An 11273-nucleotide genomic window follows, 5' to 3' on the forward strand; every position below is an offset into this window, starting at 1 on the left:
TATTCCGACGCTGGGGGGGTGTTGTTTTAAGGGCAGGGGGGTTGTACTTACCCCTCCCACTGCTTTCCCCCCTCCAGCACTCCATTTTCAAGTAAAATCTTCGAGGTGGCAGCGGTCCTCCCTGCAGCCCCTGCCCCCTCGCTGTCTGCTAAAAGTGGAAGTAACTTCCGCGCATGCGCCTGCCGCCGCCACCGCTGCGGGCACTGCCTACGTGCGTGCACCGCCGACATGCACACACGCACAATGCACATCACAGTGATGTGTGTGATGTACGCGGCGGCAGTGGCAGTGGGTGCATGCACGGAAGTTACTTCCAGTTTTAGCAGACAACAAGGGGGCAAGGGCAGCAGTGAGGATCGTTGCCGCCCTGAAGATTTTACTTGAAAATGGAGCACCGGGGGGGGGGGAGCGGCCGGAGGGGGGAAAGCGGCGGGAGGGGGTAAGTACACCCCCCTGTCCTTAAAGCAACACACACACACACACCGTCGACAGTCCGCCGGACCAGCGAACCAGTTTAACATGGCCTGCGAACCTCTAACATGGCCTGCGAACCAGTTTGTGCACATCCCTACTTCATATCACTGAACATTTTCAGTGCGATGGGTTACTTTGGGACTGGCATATCTGTTGGACAGTGTTCCTTCTCAACAGGGATTCCCAGATGTTGTTGACTACAACTCCCAGAATCCTCAAGCAAAAGCCATTGCAGCTGGGGATTCTGGGAAATGTAGTCAACAAAATCTGGGGATCCCTGTTAGAGGGGACACTGCTGTTGGACCACATCTACCCATACAGACCTGCCAGGGCCCTCCGCTCAGCATCTCAGGCCCTGCTCATAGCCCTGCCAGTAATGGAGATCTGGATGGTGAGGACTATAGGTAGGGCCTTTTTGGTTGTGGCCACTTGGTTTTGGAATTTCATTTGTGGTCCCTTGGTTTTGGAATGTTCTCCCACAAGTGCTCGGCTCTGCTCCCTCCCTTAGGGTTTTAAAGAAACTGCTGAAGACTCATCTCTTTAGAGGGGTGTTTTGATATTTTAGTTGCTCACACTCCTGTTTTTGGCAACCCCTTTGCCAAAATTCCTTCCCCATCTTTCTCCAAGGAGACATTGCATGGCCAGTGTGTGCATCAACACTGGGATGGGGCCAGCTGGTGCAGTGCCAATCCCTCTCTCGCTATTTGGTAAATGTGGGGAGGCTAACTGAAGGAGAGGGCCATCTCTACCTTTCTATCATCTTCCTTCTCTCTCTACCTCTGTAAAGGGAGCATTATAGCTGGAGACAACATAGTCTCTGGGTGAACATTCCAGTCAATCAGTCACAGATTGTCTCTCTATATCTGTCCACTTCCAGACCTGATGCCATATTTCATAACAATGTTCAGCTTCATCTCTTCTTGTTGCTAGCAAATTGTTTTAGTGGCTACCCATCACTCAGCCATGAAGACGCGAGTGCCTTAGGAGCTTCTCTCCAGGTCACACCTAGGGCTTGGGCTGCCTTAAATCAGTCAGATATGTCAAATATGCAGAGATGGAAAGCAGCAATTTCTCCTCTCTCTCTGCACACTCCATCACTGGCAAGAGAAGGGGATACTTTGCTTTAATAGCTTCATATTGTCTCTTTAGTGGGGATGGGAAACTGAGGGGGGGGGGCGCCTGGGCCGACTTCATTGCTTTCTGTTTTCTGGCAGCCGTTAGAAAGTCTATTATTCACTTCATATTTTACCATGAAATTAAACTGGAGGAAACATGAGTCTTTCACACCTCACTGATCACTGGAGCCATTTCCTATCAGAAATGTCAAGAGACCAATAGCTTTTACTAGTATATCCCATTGTGTCTAACAAAAGATATTTAATAGCTTTTCCAATTCATGTGGAAGAATCTCTTACCAGAAACTGGTTGCCTCTTTGTAGCTCTGTTTTGGTCTTTTCCACGCAAAAATGAAGTCTCAGCTTCCCCCACCTTCATTAAATGTACATGGGAGGCCGGTTTACAACTCCAACCTGCTCGACAAGGCCAGAAAATTGCATGCTGGTCCTTGCTGAACCTCTCTGAGAGAGAGAAAGACTGATTAAAAAATGGGAACCTCTTATATATCTCCAAATGTTTGTTGCAGGCTGTCTGCAGATACAGATACACATCATGAGATTAGGGCCCTTGGATTACATTCTCAAGCATGAAAGCCAGAAAGATTTTCTTTGTTTGAATGTAACACGAAGCTTAGATTCCGAGATAATTGCAGGACTGGAAGGTGGGACTCAAGGTACACACTGCATCACTTCTGACAGTGCATTAATCTAAGCCTTTTCTAAATACATGTAGAAATTGGTGGAATGAATCTACTACTACTGTTAGGCAGGAATTGTCGGGTATAAAGCAGGGCTGCTCAACTTTGGCCCTTCACATGTTTCTGGACTACAACTCCCATAATCCCCAGAGACAGCAGTCAATAGACAGGGATTATGAGGACTGCAGGCCAACATCTGCAGGAGGGTCAAAGTTGAGCAGCCTTGGTATAAAGGGAGGCCAAGGGTTCAGATTCAGTAGGGAAGGCAAGGAGAGTCATGCAGCGGCATAGTGGTGCTGGCCCCCAATGCTGCGCTCACACACACCCCATACACACACTCACTCACCACTGCTGCCGCTTGCCACCATGCACCCATCCTGTTGCAGCATAATGATGTCATGTCTTGGTGGCCATGACATCATATCACCACGGCTGGTAAAGGGTAGCAAGCTGGCCACTGCACCGAATGGACCCACAGAGGCCAGAGGCAGCAAGCGGGCCCAAGGCAGTAGGCAACAAATGACTGGCAGGCAGGAGGGTGGAGGTGGTGAATGATCGAGCCTCCAGTGGCTTTCCCCACACAGAGCACCAGGAAGATCCCATTCTCTGCAAGGCCGCACGTGGTTCTGTGTTCTTGGGAACTCAGCTGCTCACTTATAGATCCACCCCTGTAGTCATGCAGCTGTGACAATCAATGGGCCATTGGGATGTGACAAAGAGGGAGTTTGGAGGCCAATGAACAGGGGTATAGCTAGGGGAGAGGAGTCCTTTACTTGCCCCTCCCCACAGTGGGCCTTCAGAGTGAGGGAGATAATGAAAACAATATAGAGGGATGGAGCTGGCGGCCCTCAGGAACTGGGTGGTCCAGGTTCCCTGAACCCAGCCGCTCAATTATAGCTACACCCCTGCCACTGAGGCACTCCAAAGGAGCACATTTGTTAGCAAAGCATTAAAATGCAACCGGGTGAAATGACCTGGTCTTGTCGTAGCAAGCATGACTTGTCCCCTTAGCTAAGCAGGGTCTGCCCTGGTTGCATATGAATGGGAGACTTGATGTGTGAGCACTGGAAGATATTCCCCTCAGGGGATAAAGCTGCTCTGGGAAGAGCAGAAGGTTTCAAGTTCCCTCTCTGGCTTTTCCAAGATAGGACAAGATTATTTATTTATTTATTTATTTTATAGGACAAGATTTTTTTATTGAACCAACAAACTACCAAAGCATACAGTACGTTGCCAAAGCACAATTATATACGAAGTGGTTGTTTGTACATGATATATCTACAAAGATTTACACACAAGGATTTGTAAACCCACAAGGTTATGAGGTGATTCCTGCCTGCAACCTTGGAGAAGGCCAGTCTGTGAAGACAATACTGAGCTAGATAGACCAATGGTCTGACTCAGTATATGGCAGCTTCCTATGTTCCTATGACACTAGATTGGGCCAGTTCTCGTGATCTGGTGACCAAAATTAGGAACATATGAAGCTGCCTTACACTGAATCAAAGCTTTGGTCCATCTAGCTCAATATTGTCTGCATAGACTGGCAGTGGCTTCCCCAGGGCTGCAGGCAGGAATGTCTCTCAGTCCTATCTGGAGATGTCAGGGAGGGAACTTGGAACCTTCTGCATACAAGCATGCAGAGAGGAGAGCTGGCCTTGTGGTAGTAAGCATGACTTGTCCCCTTAGCTAAACAGGGTCTACCCTGGTTGCATATAAATGGGAGACTATAAGTCTGAGCACTGTAAAATATTCCCCTCAGGGGATGGACCTGCTCTGGGAAGTGTAGATGGTTTCAAGTTCCCTCCCTGACATCTCCTCTGCCAGTCTGTGAAGACAATACTGAGCTAGATAGACCAATGGTCTGACTCAGCATATGGCAGCTTCCTATGTTCCTATGTTTGTTCCTATGTACAGTGCTCACCCATGCAGTCTCCCATTCAAATGCACACCAGGGTGGGCCCTGCTTAGCAAAGGGGACAATGCATGCTTGCTCCCACAAGGCCAACTCTCCTCCCCATTCTTTTGTGCCACAGAATGTTGGGAAGCAGCACAAGGAAGAGGTATACATGCTCCCAATTGCTGGTCATCTGTGTGGCGAAAAGGATGGGGAAGTGACCATGTGGGGGAGGACACCATGTTTGTTCAGTGCAGAGGTCCACTGTGTTTGCTCAGTCCATTGTGGTTTGCTCAGCAACCAGCATCAGCCGCTCTACTTGGTTGTTGAGCAACCATGATGGACCCTTCCCACACAATTGCTTCCCAGTTTTCAATTTTTCTTGACTGGTGGTGGAACAATTCTTCTATTCTGAAGTTTTTTTTTAAATCAGATTTCTTGATGCACTAGGGTAGCTGGTGTGGAGAGGAACAAAGGCTATGGAATGAATATCTTTTGACCAATTCCTTCACAGATACACAAAGCATGCCACCTTTGTCAAACAAAAGGTCAAACAACTTTTTTTATGTTAATAAGTGAGGCCCCATGGAGATATTCACGTTGATATTGATGATTCACTCTTTCCATTGACAAGGCTGTTCATGTGCAGAATTTCTGTCCATGCCTTTCAGCAGAGATGCAACCAACATCCATGGTTTTCATTTCCTGAAGGGAAGTTCACATTTTTGCACTTCACGGTAGCAATATGTGTCCAAAATGAAACAACAGGTTTCCAAGTGGTTACTAATGATCCACAAAAAATGAAACCAAAAGCAAGTGGCTTGTGCACGATCCTGTGCATTTGAGCCAATGGCAAAGAATGAGGAAGAGCAATACAAATAGCATTCATACAGTAGTTTGATCCCTGTGTGCAATAATCAGCTAATTAGCACTTTGAGATGGAACAGCTGGAAATAACAGCACAGCACCATGTCCAATAGCACCAGTAGCAATTGCACATGGCAATAGCACCAGTAAAGATAAAATGTGCCGTCAAGTCAATTTCAATTCCTGGCGCCACAGAGCCCTGTGATTCTCTTTGGTAGAATACTGGAGGGGTTTACCATTGCCTCCTCTCGCCCAGTATGAGATGATGCCTTTCAGCATCTTCCTATATCGCTACTGCCCAATATATGTATGTATTTGTTTATTTCAGCCCAAGGCCAGCATAGCTACCCGATATAGTACCGGTGGGGATTTGAACCGTCAAGCTTCTGCTTGTTAGTCAAGCATTTCCTCGCTGCGCCACTTAAGGCAGCAATTGCACAATTGCAATAGCACCAATAGCAATTGCAATAGCACCAATCACAATTGTGCCAGGTGCAAACACATTAGGAAATGATATGAATGTATTCCATGTTGCAAACGAATATGCCAACTCACCATTTGGAAAATGTCACTTGTGCAAAACAACAACAATAATAAATTACATAGCTTTTAAGGATAAATATCTGGAGCACTGGGGAGGAGACCTGGACTTGTGCTAGCAAGTATGAATTGTTCCCTTTGCTAAGCAGGGTATGGCCTGGTTTGCATTTGTATGGGAAACCACATGTGAGTACTCTCTGCTTCAAGATATTCTCCTTGGGGATGGGGCCATAGCTCAGTGATGGATCATCTGCTTGCATGCAGAAAGTTCCAGGTTCATTCCCTGGTATCCCCCTGTTCTTACTCAGTATAAGGCAGCTTCCTATGTTCATATACTTTGAGATATTCCCCTTAGGGAATGGAGCTGTAGCACAGTGGTAGAGTATCTCCTTGGTCCCAGGTTTACTCCCTGGCAGCATCTCCAGGTAGGACTGGGAAAGAGTCCTGACTGAAACCTTGGAGTTGCTGCCAGTCTGTGTAGACCAGAGATGCTCAACTTCAACACTCCAGCTGTTTTTGGACTACAGCTCCCATAATCCCCAACCTCAGTGGCCAATAGTAAAGGATTATGGGAGTTGTGGGCCAACATCTGCAGGACGGCCAAAGTTGAGCAGCCCTGGTGTAGACAATACTGAACTAGATGGACAGTATTATATACACTAACCTGCAGTGACCAGTGGTCTGACTTAGTACAAGGCAGCTTCCTATGTTCCCAAGTCATTTTCTGGCAAGGTGGGGATATCTTATACTTGAACTGTCCATATTTTTATTACAGACCTTCCCTAATTGTTGTTATCTAGCCCTGTTTTTACTCTTCGTTTTTATCCCTGTTTCACGTCTTTTGCAACCATGAAAGAAGAGGAGCAAAGACAGCTGTAAGAACTCACAACAAATGCACAGGCAGGACAGCAGGCAGGATTGGTGTTCACGACACGTTTTCAGATGGATCTTCTGAATTGTTCAATTTTGTTAGAGGTCACGGCAATGTTGCTGAGCAGCTTATAAAGGGACAGAATATTGCCTTGATTCCTATGGAACAAAATATGTTGGGAACACTGGTTGACATCCAGTGTAGCATAATGCAGGTGGTGCCAATATAATAAGTTTGTTTCTTGAAAGAACTGACTACTAAGTTCAACTATTGCTTAAGGATAATAAAGCATAGCTGGTGGTTTGAAAAAGTGCATTTTGTTTTTTAGTATATGGTAAATGAAGAGCCATTGGTGGTGCAAGGTACTATCAAGACCTGCTTCTTGAGAAGACAACACAGTAAGTGTTGGCAAAAAGAATTATGATCACTGTTTGTGCTTGTACTTTTGGATTTAAAATTATTACATTGGTATCTTGTATATCCTTAAGCTGCAAGCGTCCACTTGAAAGAATGACTACCTACCTACCTCATCAGAAGATTGAGAGAGACAATGTGAATAAACTGACTTCAAGAACATTAGCTCACTTTTGGATTTGAGAAAGACTTTGAGATATGCTCACAGCTATAACTAACAATATAGTGACTAGAATATTGGATATTTCATTTGACTAAGGAGGTTTTCAAAACTTTGACCACTACAAGTCTCAGGTTTTTGTCAATTGCATCATTACCTATTGATTGATTGATTAAGTGCCATCAAGTTGGTGTTGATTCTTAGCAACTAGATAGATTCTCTCCAGGATGATCTGTCTTCAACTTGGCCTTTAAGGTCTCTCAGTGGTGCATTCATTGCTGTCATAATCGAGTCCATCCACCTTGCTGCTGGTCATCCTCTTCTTTTTCCTTCAACTTTCCCCAGCATTATTGACTTCTCAAGGGAGCTGGGTCTTCGCATAATATGTCCAAACTATGATTATTTGAGCCTGGTCATTTGTGCCTTGAGTGAAAATTCTGGTTTGGTTTGTTCTATGATCCATTTGTTTGTTTTCCGGGCTGTCCATGGTGTCCTCAAAAGTCTTCTCCAGCACCAAAGTTCAGAAGCATCAATGCTTTTTCTATCTTGATTCTTCAAAGTCCAGCTTTCGCATCCATAGAGTGTCACGGGAAAAACCATTACTCATTGGGTCACTTATTCTGCAGTTCTATCTTTTACTCATTGTATATATTCTCATTCTACTGATATTACAATATCTCTCATTGGCAGCTAGGTACTTCATTGCTTTTCATTTGGGGGGACCGTATTTTGGTGCCTGCCCTTCTTTTTTCTTTTCACACAAGATCACATATACTTCTAGCACAGTGCCTGGACTCTGGAAGTGTGAGTTAGAGAGGATGGCAATATATTGGTTGTTGACCATGGGCAAGCCAACTAGCTCTTCTAGAATGTGGATGACTGGAAGTCAGTGTCATAGCCACCACTGGAGGAGACTGGATCGCTGGATCACTGGGGTTGGGCGGGTCAGCACAGTATCCCCCCTCTTCCCCCAGGGCACCCCTTTGGCCTCCTCCTACATCCAGCTGGTGAACAAAGTGCTGGATGGATGAATCTTTAATTTTCTAGAAAAAAATAAAAAAATAAAGTATTAAAAAGAGAGAGAGAATAAATAAAATGTAAAGTGGGAAAGAGAAGCAACCCCCCCATTTCTTTCTCTCCCTTGCTTATAGTGAGGGAGAGACAGACAGAGAAAGGAAGGAAATGAAGAAAGAAGTAAAGGAAGGAAGAGAAGGAAAGAAAAAGGAAGGAAAAGAGAAGGAAGGAAGGAAGGAAGGAAGGAAAAGAGAAAGAAAGAACTTTACTGGCTAGAAAGTAGCAGGAAAATGATGGATAAAGCCGATGGTTTGTGAGCATGCGAACACTCCTGGGTGCTGGCCATGATGCAGGGTGTGTGAAGACACACTCACAACTGTGAACACAAGCAGCATTGGGGGGAGCTTAAGCTGATGCAGCTTATCCCCAGGCTGCCAGAAAGCTCCCTATGCCCTGTGGTGTTTTTGGTTAATCTATTCCTGGATCCAGGCCAGCATTTGAATGGGGATTTCGTTACTTGTATTCCAGGCCTGGAGTAGAGGCGGAGCTAACAAACAGCCAGCAGCAAGAGCACCGAAAAGCACTCTGCACTGGCCTCTCTGTACATAACATCTATTTCATTAAACTATCAATATTCATGATTCCACTCCACTGCCTTGTCCTTGCATACCATAACTCTTTCCTTTGGAAGAAGTTGCACGCTTGCACAAAAGTGCAAGATCACCAGTGCTACACTATGAAGATAAAGACAGCCCTGCTGGATCAGGCCCAAAACCTATCTAGTCCAGCATCCTGCTTCCCATAGTGGCCCACCAGATGCATCTTGGAAGCTGCCAAGCAGAAGTTGCTCCCCTGGTATTCAGAGGCATCCTTCTTCTGAGCCTGGAGGTAGTCTATAGCCATCAAGACCACTAGCCACTGATAAACCTGTCTTCCATGAACTTGTCTAAGCCCCTTTTAGCCATCCAAGCTGGTGGCCATCACCACATCCTGAGGCAGAGAATTCCACAGGGCTGAGAGAGACTCCTGCCTGCAGCCTTTGAGAAGCCGCTGCCAGTCTGTGTAGACAATACTGAGCTAGATGGGCCAATGGTCTGACTTGATCCTATGTTCCTATGCCAGGCATTAATTCTAGCAGCTGTCCTGCCTATGCAATCATTAGAAGCATGTTTCATTTGTGAAATATCTGATGGTACAAAATATCCATAGAAATAGGAATAACAATTTCACACAACCCTTATTCTGTTTCCTGTGGAACTGACTTGTAGCGCCATTCACCTGTGCATGGATGCTGCAGCTGAATTCTGCCTTTCTCTCCTGGCTCCATGCACAGCCTGCTGGCCCCAGCTCTGATGGACTGACGGCCCAAATTGCAGGCCATTATACTGCTGAGAGATGCCCCTAAAGACCTTCAGACAACAATGTCACTTCTAGGAAGTCTGGGTCAGGGTGCTTGACACTTTAACGGTGTTCAATTGGCGCAAAATTACATACCATCCACAGAACAAACTGGCAATTTTGTCATAACCACATCTGAAGAGTTCGGGCCACCAGAACTGAAAGTGGAAACAACACTGTTTACACGGTTCTGAAAGAAAGCACCTGATGACAGGTTGTCCATTTGGCGGCAAAGGTGAAAACTTGTTTTCAATCAGCTTATATCCTTTTCTTTCTTCCCTTGTTTCATTTCCAGCTACTTGAGGCAAAAGTGAAAGTCAATTTACTGTACACATAGATTGTACCAGGTAACTGACAGAAGAGATAGAATAGTACTGAAATGATTTTAAGCTGGTTTTGATTTCGTTTTAATGCATTATCCATTTGGGGTTTTTAAAAATCTGTTTTGATATTTGTGAACTGCCTAGAGTCATCTGGGTGAGGTGGTATAAAAACCAAACAAACATTGGAACATAGAAAGCTGCCACATACCGAGTCAGACCATTGATCCAGTATTGTCTACACAAACTGGCAGCAGCTTCTCCAATGTTGCAGGCAGGAGTCTCTCTTGGTTCTATCTTAGACATGCCAGGGAGGGAAGTTGGAACCTGAGATGCTCTTCCCAGAGTGGCTCCATCCCCTAAGGGGAATATCTTACAGTGCTCACACATGTGGTCTCCCATTCATATGCAACCAGGGTGGACCCTGCTTAGCAAAGGGGACAAGTCATGCTTGCTTGCTACCACAAGATCAGCTCTCCTCCTTTTAAGTCGCCTCCCAGCTAGTGATGTGCCCGGACCGGTTCGGAGGCCATTCTACACGCCTCCGGACCGGTCCAGACATGGGAGGTTCGGGTTCGGGTGGATTGAGGTGGGGGTTTCCTTTAAGGGCGGGGGAGGGTTTACTTACCCCTCCCGCATTTTCCCAACTCCGGCACCCGTGTTTCTTTTCGCAATCAGGGCAGCAGGATACTTTGCTGCCGCCCCTTCGCCTGTTTGGCTGCGCGCGCGCCTGTATTTCCTTTAGCAATCGGGCGGCAGGATACCTCCCTGCCTTTTGCAGGGAGGCTTTGCCTTTTGCAGCCAAGCGGGCGAAGGGGCGGCAGGGAGGTATCCTGCCACCCGATTGCTAAAGGAAATATGGGCACCGGAGTTGGGAAAGCACGGCAGGGGTGAGTAAACCCTCCCCCGCCCTTAAGGAACCCCCCACCCCAGTGCCGGACTGCAGCTCCGCAGTTCCGTGCACAGCCCTACTCCCAGCTCTCTCTTCCCTGGACTCCTCCATGGTCTCCAGGAGATGCAGCCAGAGCTCAGAGATCCTTAAAGATCAGTCTACTTCTGGCAGCTTTTGCTTGTCCCGTGGAGCTGTCTGTGGTGCTGCAGCCAGCCTTGAGCAAACCTTGTGAGTGTCCTGAACAAGGCCCACAGGGTCTGGTGGCCAGTGAAGGCAGTCAAGTAGGAGCCAGCGTGGTGCAGTGGCTAGAGTGCTGGACTAGGACTGGGGAGACCCAAGTTCAAATCCCCATTCAGCCATGGGACTTGCTGGGTGACTCTGGGCCAGTCACTTCTCTCTCAGCCTAACCTACTTCACATGGTTGTTGTGAGGAGAAACCTATGTAGTACACCGCTCTGGGCTCCTTGGAGGAACAGCGGGATAGAAAATGTAAAAATGAATGAATGAATGAATGAATGAATGAATGAGACAGAGCAGCAGGGCTCAGGCAGCAAGGTGAGGCAAGGCTCAGGCAAGGTTCAAGAAGTCCGCGAGGTACCACCATGGCTAGAGT

This window comes from Hemicordylus capensis, chromosome 7 (genome assembly GCF_027244095.1).
Source record: "Hemicordylus capensis ecotype Gifberg chromosome 7, rHemCap1.1.pri, whole genome shotgun sequence".
In the NCBI taxonomy this organism is placed as follows: domain Eukaryota; kingdom Metazoa; phylum Chordata; class Lepidosauria; order Squamata; family Cordylidae; genus Hemicordylus; species Hemicordylus capensis.